The following is a 5259-nucleotide window of genomic DNA, read 5'->3' as shown; positions in this document are numbered from 1 at the left end:
CTCCCACATCAGCGCCTTGCCTGAAGGAAGAGTTTTCCAGGCACGCAGAGCAGGGAGAGGGAGGGGAAGGCCCGAGCAAGGGCAGCAGAAGTCATGGAAAACCAGGGATGTTTCTTTTGCAGCGGACTCTCAGTTTGAATTTGAAAAGGTGACGGATGAGACGGGGTGGTGATCGAGGGGGTACCTTTTCTTAGTGAGAGGCAAGACCACCCGTGATGCCTTTAGCAGGAGAAAACGGAGAGAAAAACCTCAATGTAAAGACATGCGTGTGTCTGCCAGAGTCTATCCGGCAGAGGGCAGTGACACACGCACACCCGCGCGCACGCACAGACACAAACACACACACACGCACCCCGACACATCACTGTCAGCTTTTGGAGGCTGAGCCTGTTAGTCTASCCTGCTTTTGCTGCAGTCACAGGCAAGGACACCTTCCACCAGGCCCCGTCCAAATCAAACGGATTCGTTTCCTGAGTTGAAAGGCACGTTGCAAGGGATGTTGCAGGCCCTAGGGTGTTCTTTTTCTTTTGCAAAGCCCACGTGATATTTTTCTACGTGCTTCAAAGCTGAGGTTTGTTTATTTTTTCAAAACCAAGAGCTCCAATCCCAGCATCTGTGAGGAACCTTACAGGAAATAACGAGCGTGCACTCCAGTACTGGAGTGAACATGCAATAGCAATATTTATCTTCCTTCTACTTACAACAGCACAGAGAGCGTGCAAGGCTGTTACTACTGTCACTCAGCACAGCTGAGCAGGAAAGAAGACGRGGAAGTTTTGCGTGGAGCATCAGGATCAGAGGACTTCACCAAAGCATGGGGCTAGCCAGAAGTGGGCAGTTTTACTTGGCAGTGGGGAGCAACCTTTTGCAGGAGAGCAGCCAGGAAGGGCAATTGCAAGTGGGCACGTGGAGGGAGCTGCGGGATGATCGGCAGCAGAAAGGTCAGGAGAGGCGGGACAGAGCAAAGGAAAGGCCCAGGGGTGGTGGGGTCTCTGCTGAGCAGCACAAAAGGAGCCGGCAAGGTAAAAGTTCAGTTTTCAGGGTGAAAGTTGGGCTGCAGGGATCCCACTCGCAACCACACAGTATCTCTCCCTACAGAGTTGGTCTGACAGGTTTCCTTTACATGTATATAGATAAATACATTTTCTCTTAGCACATGGTCTGGGACAGGATTCAGTCCCGAAAGAGAGGAGAGTTGGCTTTGGGTGGAAGCCACGTGAGGGCAGGGAATCCATCACAGCTAACTAATACTCAGCGACATGAAGAAAGCCATAATTTTATCTATGGCTTTGCAGGTTATTTTGGCAGAAGACTTAGAATTGCCAGGTTGAATTTCAGGCAGAAGTGCTATGATTTAAATCATATTTGGGAGGTCCAAAAATGCCAAACATGCAAAGAAAAATCTGCACATTTAATGACAAGTGTCAAACAGCCTCCCAAAGGAGCCTAAGAACTTTTAAAAGCCGATACACAAAAGCTCTGGAAAGGTCCCCTGCAGAAAAGTCCTGTGGGCTGGGAGCACTGGACAGGACGACAGTTGGGTAACTCAAAAGGCCTTTTAACCAGCAGCCTCCTAACCAAAGTTCTCCCATGTCAATGGGTAGAGATTCTCATTTCCTACTACCTCTGTAGATAGATCAAAAAGTGAAACAGCTGTTTTTACACAGGGCTCAGTCACCCACCTCACATTGAATTATTTCAGTTAATTTTTACACACTTTTGGGTATTCCAGCCTTCCTAGCARTATTGCATTGAGTCAGGTTCACATGAAGAAGAAATTATCTTGGTGGATTTGACTAGGTTTGCTCCGATGTGCTGTTTAAAGATAAGCAGCACTTCAGTCAGGCTCCTTGCTTAAATAGGATCCAGAAATACTGAGTACAATAATTCAGATTCTTAAGCCAGCAGGTGAGAACTAAGCTAGATGTGCACRGTGTTGACTCACTTCTAGCCTGACTGGGACACTCAGAAAGTAACAGCTTCTGCATGTGTTGAAAATATGGAAAAAGGAAAATAACTGGACTCTCAGTTATTGTTTACTGATTACTCTAGCAAGGAATCTTCCCCAGCTGTTTGTCCCAGACATGCACAAAGATTATCAGGAGAACTTACGCCAAGAGAGAAGATGCAGGAAATAGGATGATCTGGGGATAAAATAACACCAACAAACAAATGAGCCAGCTTTGGTATCCAGTGAACTGTGCTCTTTCAGGGAACATGGCTGTATACAGACACCAGTTGCTTCCCAGAACGACCTTCAATTACAACCTGCCGGCTTGAGYGAGTTGTAACATGAGCTCTTACAAAGCTGATTTATTTTGCTCAGGGTGGTTCCTTGCTTTGCCCACTGGCTAGCCAGGAATTCTTGGTGGCTTGTGACAGAATTATATGTCACGCTCTTTTTGGTTTCCTAGGGCTTCATCCAAAGGCACTTCCAAGCAGAGAAAAGGCTCCCAGTTCCTATACACTTCAGATTAAAATCTGTCTTACTGTCTGGCATCTAAGTCAGACAACTTCTGCTCTAGCTATAAATCACAGACTCACTCCTTAGCAGCAAAATTCACAAACTTGCACTCAGGCACAGGCTTAGGCCAACTTCCCAAGCAAAAAAGGTTAAGCCTTCAACTTGCTGCAGACCAGGTAATCATCAGATACTTGAGTTTGACTGAGCACAGTGTGGTGTTTTGAGGATGGATTAATGCTGGGATAAAGATACCAGCATAAGCAGAAAGGCCACCAAAAGGACTCGGCATCCTTATGCCTACTGCCTGGCTTGTGCTTCAACCCAGTGCGAACCTTTCCTAAGGGACTGAGCACTTCCTTTGTTTTCTGCAGATCCCTTCCTCCAATGGACAATGCTGGGCATGCCAGGAAAAGGAAGTGCATGATGGATCACTACAATGAAAGAGCACAGAGAGAGGCTGTGGGATTTTCAAGGACCCTCTCAGAGTAGGAGTCTGCAATGATGAAGCCTAACAGAGCCGTCCTCACAGAAGCAGAGCTGTGTGGCTTTACAATATATGACATTATGTAATTCCAGTAAGCTTCCTTGGACGGCTTTCTCTTGCATTTCAGTAAGACTTCAATAAATGCAGTTGATAGACTACGATATTCTGAAGGGAAATAAAAAAAGGATGAAACACCAGTATTTGGAATTTCTGTGGTGCAGCAATTCATCTTAGCAAGGTGTATAATGAGATTTCCAATAACCATCACCCAAAGGAATAAGCCTTTTTCTCTTATACAATACAAACACAAGTGTGCACACAACTCATGTAAAAGAAAGAAGTCCACATTTTGGCATCGTGTGCACCCCATAAAGTTCACAGATTATGAACTCAAGACACAGTGAAATTGTGCTTATAAAAATACAAACATTATTCTTTTTGCCTGTGTTGCAACAATGTTGCATTCGTTTGCTTCTGCATAAGGTAAAGACAAGATCCCTCCTCCAAGAAGATTAAAATCTATAAAAATCAAGTCTGGAATCATCCTTCTTCTGCCTGGGGTCACAAATAAAAACCTTGTTCCTGGCCTGCTCCACTTAAAAGATCTCCACCCATGTCATTTATCTAACTGATATGTAGTCTGGCTACTGGGCTACAACAGACGCACAACTAAGTCACAGGAAAAAAACGTATGAAAAGAAATCACGTGTCTGCCTCCTGGTTGCGGGATACCATCCATGCAACCTGTAGGCAAATCCAGCACTGAAGACAGTAATGCTGCTTCAAAATCTACAATGTACACATCTAAACTGCTGGTAGCCAGAATCTCCATTTAGAATAAAGCTGTGGGAATATGGGGGAAAAAAATAATGTTTTAAGAGGTCTTCACAGCCTCTAGTGTTCCCATACTGCGTTTGGAGACTATCTGAAGTCAAATGCCAAATTGGCTTCGACAGCAGAGAGCTGCTCGGTTCGGTAGGAAGACTGTTGAGGCAAATACTCATGCCAAAAGCTTTATTTGGATGCTGGCATCATACATCTCACAGCTTATGCCGTACTACAGCTCCCCGCACCACCCTGCAGCCTCCGTGCTTCATACTTTGCTATCTTAACACAAACAAAGGGCAGGGAAATGAGGCGTTGTAGCTGTTCCCTGTTTATCCCTTTAGGCTCAAGGCTGAACCTAGGAAGCCTCTGACAGAACAAGGAAGAAAGACATCGTGTACTGCAGCATATTGGAGATAAATGAAAAATACAGATAGGCTTCCTAGCATCAGTGGACAGCGTGAACACATCTACCATGAAAGAAAGAAAGAGGAAGGCCAAAGATGACCTAGAGGCAGGCAAGAGAGCCCTGACAGACACCAGTGGAGACAGACTGGAAAAGTTAAGGACATGGTGGTCCTCTCTGGCTCYATTATGGACACCCAGGGCTGCTGCCATATGAGACCTGGGCCATGAGGACAGAGCCACCCACTCCACATCTCCTCTCCCGGGCCAGCCCAGAGGAGCAGGGCCGGGCCTGGAGGTCACCGCTCAGCCCGGCCCCGCTCCCCGGGCAGCGCAACCACCGTYGCCCCCTCACAGGCCTCGGGGCGGCGCCGCCGCACCCAACCGCCAACGGACCCGCCACACACAAAAGGCAACAGCTACCGCCCCTCCCCTATTTAAAGGACGCCGCGGCCAATCAGCTCCCGGGGGGAGGAGCTACAAGGCGCTAAAAGCCCGGCCGACGCCACCATTCTACGCGCAGAAGAGGGTGGGGGAGCAGGCAGGGAGCCAATGGCGGGGCGCGAGTAGACAGCTCGGGCGGGCTCGGCCAATCGGCGCGGCGATGGGCGGGGCCCGCCGCGGGGTCAGGCCGGGAGTGAAGGCGCTCCGTCTCTCCTTCCTCTCCCTCTCTCCCTCCCTGCCCCCCGCCCCGCTGCTCTGCTCTGCTCTCCCGGCTGGGACTGCTCACCGCGGGATCCCTCCGCCGCGGGCTCGCGGTGCGCGCGCGGCGCCGTCGTCCGCCTCCGCCTGCCCGCTGCCTCCCAGCGAGGGATTACTTCTTCCCGCGGTTGTGGCGGCGGCGGGGCCCAGCGCGGCGGGACGGGCTTGCGCGGAGGATGGAGGCGGCCGGCGGGCGGCTGAGGCGAGGAGCCGCCCCGTGAGGGAGGACGCGGGAGCGCAGAGGCCTGCTCGGGGCCGCCGCGCCGCCCTCCGCCCGCGCCTTCTTGCTCTTCTTGGCCGCCTTGGCGCGGCCTTTGGCGGCGTTGGTGGCGATGCGCGCCAGCGCCCGGCCCAGCGGCTCCGCCTGGTCGCGCTGCAT

This window comes from Apteryx rowi, unplaced genomic scaffold (genome assembly GCF_003343035.1).
Source record: "Apteryx rowi isolate R43461 unplaced genomic scaffold, aptRow1 scaffold_94, whole genome shotgun sequence".
Lineage (NCBI taxonomy): Eukaryota > Metazoa > Chordata > Aves > Apterygiformes > Apterygidae > Apteryx > Apteryx rowi.
The sequence above is the reverse complement of the archived record's forward strand: the minus strand, read 5'-3'. Positions refer to the sequence as shown.